This window comes from Pongo abelii, chromosome 15 (assembly GCF_028885655.2).
Source record: "Pongo abelii isolate AG06213 chromosome 15, NHGRI_mPonAbe1-v2.0_pri, whole genome shotgun sequence".
Classification (NCBI taxonomy): Eukaryota; Metazoa; Chordata; class Mammalia; order Primates; family Hominidae; genus Pongo; species Pongo abelii.
Window position 1 is genome coordinate 28861794 of NC_072000.2, and position 16769 is coordinate 28878562.

Genomic DNA, 16769 nt, shown 5'->3' on the forward strand with positions numbered 1-16769 from the left:
ATCACTGATGTATTTTTTCAATGTCTTAATAAAGTAAATATTTTTTTTCCAGGAAGATATAGCGATCATGGGGATGTGCAGTTTCACAAGACAAATTTACTGCAACATTTCTATCTTCTTATCTTTTGGTTTCCTTCCTCTACATGATGTTAAGAAAGCTATGGCTTCTCAACTCTACCAAATAAACTGTTATAGGCACTTCCAGCTGCTAGAGCTAGCACATGACATCCAGGATCTCTTGCAATGCCCTCACCAGTAAATTTAAACTTAATATTAAATTCCATTCACCTTGATTTAACATTCTTAGAGTCCATTCACATGTATTTCTCAGATTTCTGCCAATATAAATTGGCATAACCTTGCAATTCCTTTGAGTATAAGTTGTTTTTTCCTGCTCATACTTTGCAGTTTTCTTTCCAGAGCATGATGAGATCTGACTCTACTTATTGGTCTAATGGCCATGAGGGATGATGGTGTTGACTTTGAGAAGAATGGGCATCCCTTTGTAGGATGGGACTGGAAAGTTAGGATCGAAATCACGTGTGAAAGAGTTATTATCTTGTCTCAGCAGCTTCTTCCTCACCCTAGACAGCAGCCTGGGCCTCTGAGCTCACATAAGCTCCCTTTCCTTGTGCTTGGAAAGGGAGTCTTACCACCTTGGGATTCCAGATGGTTACCTAGATTGATGGGACCCTGAAATCTTTTGAAACAAAATCTAAAAGCCTGACTCCACTGGTACTGTCAAGGAAGATTTGTTCTTGTCTGCAACTAATTGGCTTTTACATAGATTTGTATGTAAAATTCATCACAGTTTTATTAGAATTTGGGAAATGCTGAATCAGGAAATTGTTTGAATAAGAATGATGTAAAGGATGCTATCACAGAAGGATAATATTATTATCATCAACTAATGGTCAGGTAGTTCTCAGTGAATTAAAAGTACTGAGGCTGGGCTCAAGGAATATATCAAGGTTGCCTGACTCAGACACTGACTGGCTGTGACTTTGGGAAAATCATTTAATCTGAGCCCCAAGTATTTTTTATGTGAAATGATAAAGTAATGCCACCTGACTACCCACAAGACAATTATAAGGATAAAATAAGGGTGAGGTTTGCTAGAATGGTACACAGTACAGGGCAAAGGATTTAAGGATAAAAATGTGGATATTTACACACAAAAACCTGTTCTAATTCTTATTTTCTGTTGTGAGACAAGAATGAGATTGATATATGATTGCAGTGGTCATGCACTGATTTTATTTTATTTTAAGGAATATAGCTTCCTGTTGAAGCATATGAGAATTTGTTATAATATTCTGTCTGTTTTTCTGTATGTATTGATTTTACATGATAATGTTAAGAAGTTAAAAAACTACAGGTCCCTAATTTAGAATCGTACTATATTTGGAGTGGTGTTAAGGAATAAAGCGTTTATTACAAAAGAAAGATGATTAGAAACAACTATGAAAAAAGTAAAAGGGTAAGAAGGAGGGTGATGAAGATAATAATGAATCAAAAAGTAAGAGTTATGCTTGATGCTAGAAAGGAATTGAGAAGGGGCAAATGAAATCTATTTTTTTGTAAAGAAACAAAGGGTAGAAAATAGTAGTAAAAAGAAAAGAGAGGAAATCAAAAGACACTAAATACAATAATTTAGTGGATGGACAGGCAAGAGGCTCCCTATCCATGCCCAAGATTTCTGCTACCATGTATGTGTGGAAGAGTTTCAAATCTATGAGACTTTAACCTGGACTAGTTTCCAGAAGCCTATGCCCAATGGGTTACTGGATATGTCTTCTTAAAGTCCTGCAGTCCTTCAAACTTGGCATGTCCGAAGCAGCAATTATTTCCAATTCCTCCCTGCCCCAAAATCACATGCACTTGCATATGCACGTGCACATGCACATGTGTGCACACACATGCACACATACTCACTTGCTCTTCATTCTTATTCTCCTTGTCCTGGCTAATGCCACCCAAACATTCACTCACCCACACACTTTTTCTTCTCCATTCCTCCCCATATCCAATTGGCTATCAAGTCTTACTGCTTCTGCCTTCTGAACATATTTGTCATATTTGAACAAATTTATCATATACTTAATTTGTATTCTTTTCAGATGTATTACAGAATGTTCCTAGCTGATCATCCTACCTATTTATCCTTTCAGTGCTGACTTTGTCTAAACTGTGGTCTTTCTAAAGCCCAGATCTGATAGTGCTACACCTCTGCTTAAAAGTCAAACAGTTTTGCTTTATATATTAGGCCCTCTATGATCGATTCCTTGCCTGCCTATTTAGCATTATTAGGTGCTCATTCACACTTGCCACCTTTCTACCGGTATAAGACTAATTGCAGTTTTTCCAACATGGCATGCATATTTATACTTATGTGTTTTTGCACCTGCTTTTTTCTCCACATGGAGTGTTTTTCTGTCTAGTTGATGGACTTTTGGTCAATCTTTTAAGAACAGATTTAATAACCCCTTTCTCTGTGAAGCCTTCATTGACACACATACCATGCCAACTCAAGCATAACATAATTAACATTCCCTTTAAGCCAACCATTGTCTCTTGTACATACCACTGATATGATACCTGATGCCATATGTTTTCACGTCTGTCTCATCTTCTAGTCTGAACTTGTCGAGGTCAGAAATCTTGTTTTGGATATTTGTATATCCTCAAAGACCAGCTCAATTCCTGGTACATAAAAGGCTTTTATTCAGTGTTTAATGAGGAATGAATGCATACCTTCAGTATCTGATTACTGGAGTTTGACATTAGCAGATCCTATTGATGTTTTTATGTCCTGAGCATAGTGCCATTTGTAATGAGTCCACATGGCTGCTTTGAGACTCCAATGCCACCTGCTTTCATCACTGGTTATCTCTGGCTGCAGTTGCTCCATGGCATAAATAACATATATTTCATGGACAACAAAGATATTTCAGAGTGAGTCCTCAAAGCCAAAGCCCTTTCACTGGTCGTCCTACCTGTCTTTGTGGTCACTGATTGGTCACTGTTTAGAGTTATTTCCAGATATGAATCCTGTGCCCTTCTCACTTAGGAAGTGATATTTTGTTGTTTATCCTGGTTTTTGCCGAGGTAGGGGAAAATCTCATGTTTAGTTAGAGAAAATGCAAGTGCTATAGATAGCCAGAAGAGAGACGACAGTCCTGGATCTAATAGTTTATAGTGCCTATTTCCCAGCTACCCTCTCCTGATAGTTGACCTCAGTTCTGGTGAAAATGTTTGGCTGCATTTTTCCAGCCCCACCATAAACGTTAATTTAATTATCAAACACCAGTGATGTCAGCATTGTCACTCATCCTGCTTAGGCTTAGGTGCTTTTTGAGTTACTTTCATAACACTTTTTCAAATGGTAGGTAAAGTAATTGGGGAAAGGATTACATTTACAAGTTAGCTATGCTCCCTCACTATGCTTTCTCTGATTTGAATGTATTTGACTTGAAAATCAAAAGTCAGTGTGCAGTGGTACTGCTATTCATTGGCTGTGATATTTGTTTTATGAGATACTCATAAAGGGAGGGAGTATTTTGAAATAGAGCTTTTTACCTTTAGTAGCTCTAATGCATGTGCTCATTAATGGCATTTTCTCATTATCCAAGATGGGGCACTTGAATTGACAAACTGATGCTGCTTGGTTTGGATAATCAACTTCTGTGAACTGAGTGTGCAATACACTTAGCAAGCACAGTGTGGGAAACTAGAATTTTGAGGAATATGCTTCCTAGGTAACTAGTTTTCAAAGCAGAATCACTACACTTCCTTAATAAAAATAAGACCATAGAGTATGCAAAACATACTAATATTTTAGTTAATGTATCCTTGCTTCTTGGAAATACAAAGCTAAAATATACCTTTAAAAGTCATCTTGTAAGGAATTCTGAGATGGAAAATCTGTAAATGTTCGAAGGGCGTGGAGAATTTGAGATATTTCCTAGCCAAGAGTTTAGATGAAAATCTAGACAATTATGGTGGCCTTTTATAGCCTTCAAGTGTGTCTAAAGACATATTAAGCACACAGTGCTTTGATGAAACAGGGGAAAAATGTAAAATAATTTGTTGGAAAATGTTTTCTAACTAATGGATTGTGGTATTAAAAAGTGAGAATGGATTAATATTCATTGAAATCTCAAAGGCGTTTATAAAAATCCCATGGGACAATTGAGTGACAGCTACAAGATAATGACTTAAAGATGTGATTATTTCCTGTGAAATCTTAAACAAGGGGATCTTTGGAACAAAGGATTCTAGAACTCTTGGTGCCAACAGAGCTACTCTACTATTTATTTGAAGCCAGTTGACTGAACCTACCTTATACCACAATCAAACCCCCAAGGGCATCAAATAGGATAAAAGAAAAAAAACACCCATCCAAAAGATAACAGCCTCAAAGGCTGAAGGAACATCAGCCCACAAAAATGAGGAAAAAACAGCACAAGAACTCTGACACTCGAAAAGTCAGAGCGCCTTCTTTTCTCTAAACAACCACAATAGTTTTCCTGCCAGGGTTCTTAACTGGGCTGAGATGGCTGAAATGACAGAAATAGAATTCAGAATATGGATAGAAACAAAGGTCATTGAGATTCAGGAGAACACTGAAACCCAATCCAATAGGAACAAAGATCATAAAGATTCAGGAGAAAATTGAATCCCCATTCTTAGGAAGCTAAGAATCACCACAGAATGATACAGGAGCTGACAGACAAAATTGCCAGGATAGAAAAGAAGGTAACTGACCTGATAAAACTGAAAAATGTAAGAATTTTATAATGTAATTGCAGGTATTAACAGCAGAATAACCAAGGTGAGGAAGGAATCACAAAGCTTGAAGACTGGTTTTCTGAAATAAGACAATCAGACAATAATTTTAAAAAAGAATAAAAAGGAACAAATAAAACCTCCAAGAAATATGGGATTATGTAAAAGACTAAATCTATGACTCATTGGTGTCCCTGAAAGAGGTGAGGAGAATGGAAGCAACTTGGAAAATATATTTAAGGATATAATCCATGAAAACTTCCCCAACCTAGCTAGAGAGGCCAAAATTCAAATTCAGAAAATACAGAGAACCCCCACATGACACTTAACTAAAAGGTCACCTTCAAGACACATAATCATCAGATTCTCCAAAGTCAAAATGAAAGAAGAAATGTTAAAGGCAGCTGGAGAGAAAGGACAGGTCACCTACAAAGGCAAATCCAGCAGACTAATAGCAGACTGCTCAGCAGAAATTCTACAAGCCAGGAGAGATTAGGGGCCTATATTCAACATTCTTTTTTATTTTATTTTAATTTTTATTTTTAGAGACAGAGTTTCGCTCTGTCGCCCAGGCTAGACTGCAGTGGAGTGATCTCCGCTCTCTGCAAGCTCCGCCTCCCGGGTTCACGCCATTCTCCTGCCTCAGCCTCCTGAACAGCTGGGACTACAGGTGCCCGCCACCGCGCCCGCCTAATTTTTTGTATTTTTAGTAGAGACGGGGTTTCACCATGTTAGCCAGGATGGTCTCGATCTCCTGACCTCATGCTCCACCCGCCTCGGCCTCCCAAAGTGTTGGGATTACAGGCGTGAGCCACAGCGCCCGGCCCAATATTCTTAAAGAAATTCCAATCAAAAATTTCACATCCAGTGAAAATAAGCTTCATAAGCATGGGAGAAATATCCTTTTTAGACAAGCAAATGCTGAGGAAATTTGTTACCACCAGACCTGCCTTAGAAGACTTTCTGAAAGAAGCACTAAGTATGAAAGGAAAGACCATTACCAGCCATTACAAAACCACATTTAAGTACAGAGACCAGTGACACTATAAAGCAACCACACAAACAAGTTGGCATAATAAACAGCTAAACATGATGACTGGATCAGATCCATACATACTAATACTAACCTGGAATGTAAATGGGCTAAATACCCCAATTAAAAGGCACAGATTGGAAAGCTAATTAAAGAAGCAAGACATAATGGTATGTTCTTCAAGAGACCCATCTCACCTGCAATGACAGCCATAGGCTCAAAATAAAGAAATGAAAAATAATCTACCCGGGAAATGGAAAACACAAAAAAGCAGGGGTTACAATCCTAGTTTCTGATAAAACAAACATTAAACCAAGAAGGATCAAAAAAGACAAAGAAGGGAATTACATAATGTTAAAGTGTTCAATTTAACAAGAAGACATAACTATCCTAAATATATATGCACCCAATATAAGAGCACCCAGATTCATAAAGCAAGTTCCTAGAGACCTTCGAAGAGACCTAGACTCCCACACACGGTAATAGTGGGAGACTTCAACACCCTACTGACAGTATTAGACAGATCACTGAAGCAGAAAATTAACAAAGATATTCTGGACTGCACTTAACACTGGACCAAAGGGATGTGATAGACATCTACAGAACTCTCCCCACCAAAACAAAAGAATATATTCTTCTCATCACCACACGGCACGTACTCTAAAACTGACCACACAATGGAACATAAAACACTCCTCAGCAAATACAAAAGAACGAAAATCATACCAACCACTCTCTCAGACCACAGCACAATAAAAATAAAAGGACCAAGAAAATCACTTAAAACCATACAATTACATGGAAATTTAACAACCTGCTCCTGAATGACTTTTGGGTAAATAATGAAATTAAGGCAGAAGTCAAGAAGTGCTATGAAACTAATGAGAACAAAAACAAAACATATCAGATTCTATTGGACACAGCTAAGGCAGTGTTAAGAGGGACATTTACAGCACTAAATGCCCACAGTACAAAGTTAGAAAGATCTCAAATTAACAAACTAACATCACAACAAAAAGTACTACAGAAGCAAGAGCAAACCAACCCCAAAGCTAGCAGAAGCCAAAAAGTAATTGAAGTCAGAGCTGAAATGAAAACGATTGAGACACACAAAAGAATCATCTAAAATATCAACAAATCCCGGCTACTCAGGAAGCTTAGGTAGGAGAATCGCTGAAACCCGGGAGGCAGAGGCTGCAGTGACCTGAGATCATGCCACTTCAGTCCGGCCTGGGCAACATAGCGAGAGTGCATCTCAAAATAAATAAATAAATAAAATAACAAATCCAGGAGTTTTTTTTAAATTAATAAGGTAAATAGATCACTAGCTAGACTAATAACGAAGAAAAGAGAGAAGATCCAAACAAACACAATTAGAAATGACGAAGGGGATATTACCATTGATGCGACAGAAATGCAAATATCCATCAGAGACTATGATGAATACCTCTATGCACACAAACTAGAAAATCTAGAAGAAATTGATAAATTTCTGGACACATACACCTTCCCAAGACTGAAGCAGGAAGAAATTAAATCACTGAACAGACCAATAATGAGCTCCAAAATTGAATCAGTAATAAATAGCCTAACAATCAAAAAAAATCCCAGGACCGGATGGATTCACAGATGAATTCTACCAGATGTACAAAGAAGAGCTCATGCCATTTCTACTAAAACTATTAAAAAGCAATGAGTAGAAAGGACTCCTTCCCAACTCATTCTATGAGACCAGCATCATCCTAATACCAAAACATGGCAGAGCCACGACAAAAAAAGAAAACTTCAGGCCAATATTCTTGATGAATTTTGATGCAAAAATCCTGTACAAAATACTAGCAAACTGAATCCACCAGCACATCAAAAAGCTTATCCACCATGATCAATTAGGCTATATCCCTGAGATGCAAGGTTGGTTCAACACACTTAAATCAATAAATGTGATTTATCACATAAACAGAACTAAAAATAACCACATGGTTATTTAAATAGATGCAGAAAGGCTTTAGATAAAATCCAACATCCCTTCATGTTAAAACCTTTCAACAAACTAGGTGTTGAAGGAACATACCTCAAAATAATAAGCACTATCTATGACAAAACCACAGTCAACATCATACTGAATGTGCAAAAGCTGGAAGCATCCCCCTTGAAAACTGGCACAGGACAGGATGCTCTCTCTCGCCACTCCTACTCAACATAGTAGTGGAAGTCCTGGCCAGAGCAAACAGGCAAGAGAAAGAAATAAAGGGCATTCGAATAGAAAGACAGGAAGTCAAACTATCCCTGTTTGCAGATGACATGATTCTATATCTAGAAAACCCCATAGTTGAGAACAAAAAGTTCTGTAAGCTGAGAACCAACTTCAGCAGTCTCAGGATACAAAAATCAATGTACAAAAATGACTAACATTCCTCTACACCAACAACAGCCAAGCAAACAACCAAATCAGGAACACAATTTCATTCACAACTGCCACAAAAAGAGTAAAATACCTAGGAATATAGCTAACCAGGGAGGTGGAAAATCTCCACTATGAGTAGTAACAAAACATTGCTCAAAGAAATTAGAGATGATACAAAAAAATGGAAAAACCATTTTATGCTCACGGATGGAAAGAAACAATATAATTAAATGGCCATACTGTCCAAAGCAATGTATAGTTTAAATGCTATTCCTATCAAACTACCAATGTCATTCTTCTCAGAACTAGAAAAAAACTATTTTAAAATGTATATGGAACCAAAAAAGAGCCCAAAATACTGTTCAAACCAGAAATCCCATTACTGGGTGTATACGCAAAGGAATATAAATCATTCTATCATAAATACATGTGTACTTGAAGGTTGAATGCAAAACTATTTACAATAGCAAAGACATGAAATCAACCTAAGTACCCATAACAATAGATTGGATAAAGGTAATGTGGTACATATACACCATGGAATACAATGTAGCCATAAAAAGAATAAAATCATGTCTTTCGTGTGCATGGATGGAGCTGGAGGTCATTACTTTTGGCAAACTAACACAGAAACAGAAAACCAAATACTGCATGTTCTCACTTGTAAGTGGGAGCTAAATGATGAGAACACATGGACACAAAGTGGGGAACAACAGACACTGGGGCCTACTTGAGGGTGGAGGGTAAGATGCAGGAGAGGATCAGAAAAAATAACTATTTGGTACTAGGCTTAGTGTCTGGGTGACAAAATAATCTGTACAACAAACTCCTGTGAGTTTACCTATATAACAAACCTGCACATGTATTCCTGAACCTAAAATAAAAGGTTTTTTTAGTGAAGTGAGAAAGCTCAGGACCTTCCGATTATGAGACTGGTGGATTTGTTAATAAACTTGCGGTAGTCATTTACAATGTATACTTGTATTAAAACATCATGTTATAGACCATAGGTATATCCAAGTTTTGTCAATTAAAAATAAATAATTTTAAAAAGACATGTATGTAAAAAGTGAGAATGCAAAGATGTTACTTATGAATCTTATTTAAAGAAAAAGATAAGAATTTATATTGCATATTCAAATTATGTTCAATCTTTTCTAAGTAAGAAACCCTGATTCAGTCCCATAGAAGTTGTAATAAAAGCTCCATTTTATTATACTCTATTATGTTAATAATACCCTCTTGTACTATTTATGGTCTCATGATCCTGTCCAGAGAAACAGAATAACAGGGTACTAGATCCGAGTTGAGACAGGATGGCTTTCAAGATTCCTGGTGAGGAGCAAGTACAGAGATATTCCAGGAGCAAACCTAAAGAGAAAGCACTGTAGGAAATATAGCGAAGACATCAGTCCATAGGGTCTTGGCTAATTTCATAAGGGGCCTGGGCCTTTGATAAGCACGAAGGGTGAGCAGTTAAGAGTCTTAAACTGGCTCAGACAGCAGTCAAATGTGTAGGAAATGTGTACATAAATGGCATTTAAAAGAGAATTCTTGAATATTGTATATGACAATGATTTCAACATACAGTTAAGAAAAAAATAGAATATAAAGTCGTGTATGCAACATGATCCAGATTTTACACACACAAACACACACACACACACACACAGACACAAATACAAGTAGCCATAGGGAAAAAAAACTAGAAACCATCTCTAGGTAGCATTATGGTTATTTTTTATGACTTCTTTGGCAGGTTCTGTGTCCCAAATATTCTATTACAAGCACACATTACTTTTGAAATCAATAATTAAAAAATGCAAGCATGGAAACTAATGGAAAAATGGCAGATAGGAGACAGGACTAACACACAGCTCCCACTTAGATGGACAGAACAGCATGTGGAGACTCACACTGTGAAATTTGCTCCAAGAACCAGGGCAAGAACATACCAGAAAAACTGAAAGAATTCACAGTCCCTTTGAAAGAAGCAACTTGCCGCTGCAAACTCTGCAAGAAAGCTGAAAAACTGAGTTCCCAAAGTGTGTGAGAGAGAAAGTCTGTCTCTGAACACACATCCCCACTGGGGAACCTGAAAATCCAGATCGGGGAGAAGGATTTAAACTTACCTAGAGCTGAAACAGATTTAGTGGGGCAAGTGAAATATAAAAGTGGAAGAAAAGGCAGGAAGAGCCCTGTAGGCACTCCCAGTTCCTCGCTCAAACCCAGGGAAGCCATTCCTGGCTTTATCACACAGGGGTCCTTGGAGAAGGCAGCCAGTGGAATAGAACAGAGGGCCATAGGATGAAGGAATCTTCCAGCTGAATTTTGTAATAATTTTGACTGTGCGTGAACTTTCCTGAGCAGAATCTGGGAGGGCAAATTGGAAGTGCAGATACAAGAGTAGAAGCTATAGTCAATGGTACAGGCAGGCAGGGAGGAGTGAGGCCTGAGATCCCTGCTTGTTTTCTCAGCTGGGAGGCTTGTAGCCTGGGACAAGATCTCAGACCTGCTCCTAGCTGCTTGGATATAAACTCAGTGCTGTTGTTGGGCACTGGGGGAATGAGACAGGCCTTGCTGGCTGTCTCAGACCTGGGTGAGGCCTGTCACTTCCGGGTTTCCCTCAGTTCCCTGACGACCTGTATGATGCAGTGGAGGGAGCCATAATTTTCCAGGAAATACAACTCCATTGGCCTGAGAACTACCCCTTCACCCCCAACAGTGGCTGCAGCAAGCCCCACCCAAGGGGAGTCTGAGCTCAGACCCACCTAACCCTGCCCCCACATGATAGTTTTTCTCTACCTTCCTGGTAGCTGAAGACAACAGACATAAACTCTTGGGAGCTCTGTGGCTCTGCCCATCACCTAAGAAAACAAATACATATTCTGGCCAATGTAGGGAAATATTATGTCCTTGTTCCACTACTGTAGCTGGAGCTCTGTTGAAAGAACCACCTTCTGGTTGAAGGCCAACCAACTCTAGTCATTACAGCAACTCATAACAGAGCAACCCTGCTTCAAAGAGGAAAAAAAACAACACCATGGCTAACCAGAGGTCCTGAGTCTGTTTACATGACAAATTCACTACTAGCATTACCAGCATTCGAGAAAACCAGCACACTAAACCAAACTACAACCAAGGACTCCCAGATGGTCCAGTCCACTCACCTGCCACCTCTACCAAAGCAGGTGCTGGTATCTACAACTGGGAGACCTGAAAACAGATCAAATCACAGGACTCTTTGTAGCCATTCCCCAGCATCAGCCCAGAGCCCAATAGCCCAGCTGGGTGGCTAGACCAGAAGAGCAATAGCAATCACTGAAGTCTGGCTCTCAGGAAGCCCCATCCCTAGGGGAAGGGAAAGAGCACCAAATCAAGGGATCACCCCATGGGACAAAAGAATCTGAATGGCAGCCATTGAGTTCCAGATCTTTCCACTGAACCAGTCTACCCAAATGTGAAGGAATCAGAAAAGTAATTCTGGTATATGACAAAACATGACTCTATAATACCCCTGAAAGATCACACTAGCTCTCCAGCAATGGATCTAAACCAAGAAAAATAAATCTGAATTGCCAGGTAAAGAATTCAGAAGATTGATTATTAAGCTACTCAACAAGGTAGCAGAGAAAGGTACAAACCAACTTAAATACATTTAAAAATATATAAGATATTGATTAAAAAGTCCATCAAAAAGTGGGCTAAGGACATGAATAGACAATTCTCAAAAGAAGATATACAAATGGCCAATAAACACATGAAAAAATGTCCAACATCACTAATTATGAGGGAAATGCAAATTAAAACCACAATGTGATACCACCTTACTCCTGCAGAAGTGGTAATAATTTAGAAGATCAAAAAATAAGAGATGTTGGTGTGGATGTGGTGAAAAGGGAACACTTTTACAATGCTGGTGGCAATGTAAACTTGTACAACCACCATGGAAAACAGTATGGAGATTCCTTAAAGAACTGAAAGTAGAACTACCATTTGATTCAGCAATCCCACACTAGGTATCTACCAAGAGGAAAAGAAGTCATTATCGAAAAAGACTCTTGCACATGCATGTTTATAGCAGCACAATTCATAATTGCAAAAATATGGAACCAGCCTAAATGTCCATCAACCAATGAGTGGATAAATAAAATGTGATATATATATACTATGGAATAATATTCAGCCATAAAAAGGAATGAAGTAATGGCATTCACAGGAACCTGAATGGAGTTGGAGACCATTATTCTAAGTGAAGTAACTCAGGAATGGAAAACCAAATGTTGTATGTTCTCACTTATAATTGGGAGCCAAGCTATGAGGAAACAAAGGCATAAGAATGATACAATGGACTCGGGGGACTCAAGGGGAAAGGTAGGAAAAGGGTGAGGGATAAAAGATTACACACTGGGTGCAGTATGCACTGCTTGGGTGATGGTGGCACCAAAATCTCAGAAATCACCGCTATAGAACTTATCCATGTAACCAAAAACCACCTGTTTCCCCAAAACTATTGAAATTAAAAAAAAAAAGCATGGAAGCTGAAATATCTAACATTTTGTGACACCATGGTTTGTGAATTTTAGGGGATGGTTCAATAGAAGATATAGACAAAAATGGAAATTTAATTAGAGAGCTGAAGAAAAAAATATGAGTTGCAAGTAAAGTAAGAATGTCTCATTAGGAGAGAGAAAATATTTGGTCATTTTGATGAGGACTTAATTACATAGAGGCTGTTAAAGAGGGTGATAGCTGCAAGTTTGTGGCAGTGGGCTATGGTGATTCACTGTTAGTTAAGACTATAGGGGGAATAAACTGTTTAAATATGCCATGACTTTTTCCACAGGTAATGAAGGCAAATTATAATGCTGCATAAAAGAAGCAAACAGCATAATTTAAAAGTAATAGGAAAATAATATCAAGGTAGGTCACAAAATGAATATGACTGCATCTTTGAAGTAACAGCCATACATATGGGCACTGAAATGAGAGACTAGGAGCAAGTTTATGTGAGAAGAACACACTTTTCCTACTGTGCAATTTTGCCAGATATTGGCTCTAATAATGTCGAAACTAATGATACACAATATGACCCTAAAATCCTACTTAAATGAGTAATGCTTTCTTCCAAATCATGTAGCTAGCAATTTTCTCAAAATAGAAAACAACTCATTTTTGAAAAATATAAGAAATTAACTTAGGGATAATTTAAATTCAATGAGGAAAAATAAAAATTCGATAATGGAGAAAATACTGTTCTAATTTTGATAGGAGGAAATATGTTTCTTTTTTTTCCCCAAGGAAGTTCCTCAGATAAATGTTTAAATGTGTTAAATTTTTCCTCCAGATACCTTCTTTTTCAATCCCTTATCTGCTTGATAATTTTTAGTTTTTCTTCTTCCCACTTGAGTGGTTTCACTTTTGCCTCATCTTTCTTAGCTCACTCTTTGGAAAATGTCTACTGTTATTTACAGTACATCCTGAAATTAAGTTAATTATTTCAGTAATATTTACTCTTTTGTCCTCAAAACTAATTTTTAAAAGAAGTATGTGGCCTTCACTCCTCATATTTTAAGTCTTAGGCAAAAGGAGGCTTGGGTATGCAATGGTGACAAGAAATTCCAAAGTCTCAGAGGCTTGAAAGAACCAAGTTTATTTCTTGCTCACACTGCCGGTTGGTTCATTATGGGTTGACAGGGTATCTGCCTATTGTAATGAGAGTTGCAGGCTGACAGAAGCTCCATCTCAACCCATGCTTCCATAATAATGACAGGGAAAAGAAAATATACAGTGCATTCTGTGTTCTTTTATGCGATGGTTAGTCAGGTGGGACCATGAGAGAAGATGCCGGATAGGCTGAGGAGAACAAAGTTTATTATACTCGCAGGTCCTAGCAACAGGAGGCATGGCATACCACCTAGGGCCACATGTGAAAATACCAGGGTCAGTCTGGAGGCAGAAGGGATAGGCATGAGGGGAAGGAACAGGACACAGTCTTTATTGTAGTTTTAGAGGGAACAGCAAGGCAAGACAGGGTAAACAGCTTAGGATTGGCTAATTAAAAAAATTCCATTGAGCTCTAAGCTATAAGAATGGTCCCTAGTTGCCTGGAACCTAGCCCTGGGATGGTTAAGGTAGAGGAATATTGCCCCTTGAGGTGTATGGAACAGATAAGGGAGGTATGCATCTGGACTGGTTAGGTTGCATGTTGAAGGCATGCTCCCAGAGCAGCCCCTTGCTATCTCTAAGGATCGACTAGCCCTGGGAGGAGCAGACTTTCCAGCCAGAAAGGCTTTTAAGATGTCAAAACCTAATATACAGAAAATAAAAATATAAACAATACACAAGGAAATACACACTGGCTTTAAAAATTTCTGCTTGGAAGAGACCCACATTATTCTTCTTACTTTTTAATGGCCCAAGCAAGTCACAAGGCCATGCACGAGTTCAAGTGGACAGAAGGATACCTTCCCCATGCATGTGGATATTGATGAACAACGAGTTTATCATAGAGGGGAAGTTGTATTTGTTCCAAGTGTTTTCACCTAACCTCTTGCTGTTTCTCCAGTGCAAGATTACCTGTTGCTTCTTAGACTGATCCCTTGAGCACAGACACAATGGATGCCATTTTACCCAGCATGGCCTTAAGAATTTATGAGGCCCATTACTTCTCTAAGAACTTGGAATAGTGAGACTTTTTTTTTCTTGTGGGGCTTCAATGGTCAATAGGAAGTTATTTGAATACTAGGCAGGATCTGTCCCTACGTTCATTTCTGACTTTATTTGAGTACTCCTTTTTGTTTTTATTTAGTCTAGCTGAAGTTTTGTTCATCTTGTCAATCTTTACAAAGAACAGGTTTTGATGCCATTAATGCTCTCTTTTGTTTTTTGTTCTCTATTTCATGTATCTCCATTTTAATCTTTATTGTTTCCTTCCTTTTACTAGCCAAGTAAAATAAACTTCTAATTATTGTTGTATTCATTTTTCTTTTAGATTTTGTAGAGAACAAAAAGAGGAGTTACATAACAAAAATGCAATATTAGTGGCTTTAATGTTTATCTATGTATTTACCTTTACCTAAGTTTTTTATTTATTCATATGGCTTCAAATTACTGTCTAAAATTTCTTTAATTTCAGCCAGAAGGACCCCTTTTATCATTACTCAAAGGGAAAGTCTACTATCAACGAACTCAATTAAGGTTTATTTGGGAATGTCTTTCTTTTTCATTTTTGAATGATAGTTTTACTGAATATGAATATAAAATTTGTGATTGATAGGTTTTTTTTTTTTTCCAGTTTCAACACCTTCAACATTTTATCCTAATGCCTCTGGCCTCCGTGGTTTCCAAAGAGAAACCAGATGTTAATCTAATCAAGGATCCCTTGCATGAGATGAATTGCTTCCCTCTTGCAGTTTCCAGGATTCTCTTTGTCTTTCAACAGCTATAATGTGTTTCAGTGTGGACCACTTAGAGTTTATTCTGCTTGGAATTCATTCAGCTTCTTGAATATGTAGTTTTTTTTTTCTTTTATTATTATTACCTTTTATTACATTTGGAAAGTTTTTATTTATTATTTTCAGATATTTATTCTCTCCTTTTTTGTCCCTACTCTTTTTCTTCCAAGACTCCCATTATATGTATGTTAGATATGCAATGGTAACAAGAAATTCTATACAATTGTTGATGTCCTAAAGCTTTCTTTGACTCTGTTCAATTTTTTTTCTTTTTGTCTCCCTGCTCCTCAGACTGAATAATTTCAATTGACATGTTATCAAGTTCACTGGTTGTTTCTTTTGCCTACTTAAATCTGCTATTAGAATGTTCTCAGCTTTCCATTTCAGTTTATAGTACTTTTTAGCTTCAAATTTTCTGTAAGTTTTTTGTTAATGCTTTTAAAAAAATTTGAAGTTCTTTTTTCTTATACCATTCTCTTGGTGTTTAATTTTTTTATTCCTGGTTTCATTTAACTCTTGGAACATGTTTCAAACAAAAGTTTTGAAGTTTTTTTCTAGTAATTCCTACATCTGTGTTTCCTTAGGAACTGTTTCTGTTAATTTCTCCTGTAAATGGGCCATACTTCCTTATTTCTTTGATACCCTCTATTTTTTACTAAAAACTAGATGTTTTCTTTTTATAGTGTGGTAACTCTGGATATCAAATACTTACCCCTTCTTGGAGTTTGTTCTTGTTGCCTGCTGTGTGCTGTAGCTATTCATTTATTGACTTGTCTAAACTATTTTTGTAAAATATGTATTTGCATGTGTGGTCTCTGAAGTCTCTGTTTCCTTAGCTTATGTTTGGCTTGTGTTTTGAAGGACTTTTCCTTGAATGCAAGGAAAAAAAAATTAGGAAAGGAAGCAGTGAAGAAAAGAAGAAAAATAGAAAGAGTAAAATGAGAAAAATACTTAATTTTTGATATTGGTTTTCTGTTGGGGCACCTTTTTAATACTTAACCAGGCTGTTTATAACTCTGCCTTAGCCTTCACTTGCTGATGGTGCTGAGTCTAGAGATCAGCCAGAGGTGAAAACTTAGGGTATTTT

At 37.5% G+C, this 16769-nt stretch overlaps 1 long non-coding RNA gene across 1 annotated transcript in view; it reads left to right on the forward strand.

The window, feature by feature from the left end:
• Nucleotides 1-16769, forward strand: part of LOC134759970 (uncharacterized) — a 101071-nt gene that overhangs the window by 46130 nt on the left and 38172 nt on the right. The window contains exon 3 of the long non-coding RNA XR_010136872.1: nt 13072-13148. This is a non-coding gene — a long non-coding RNA (uncharacterized LOC134759970). The remainder of the gene's footprint in view (nt 1-13071; nt 13149-16769) is intronic.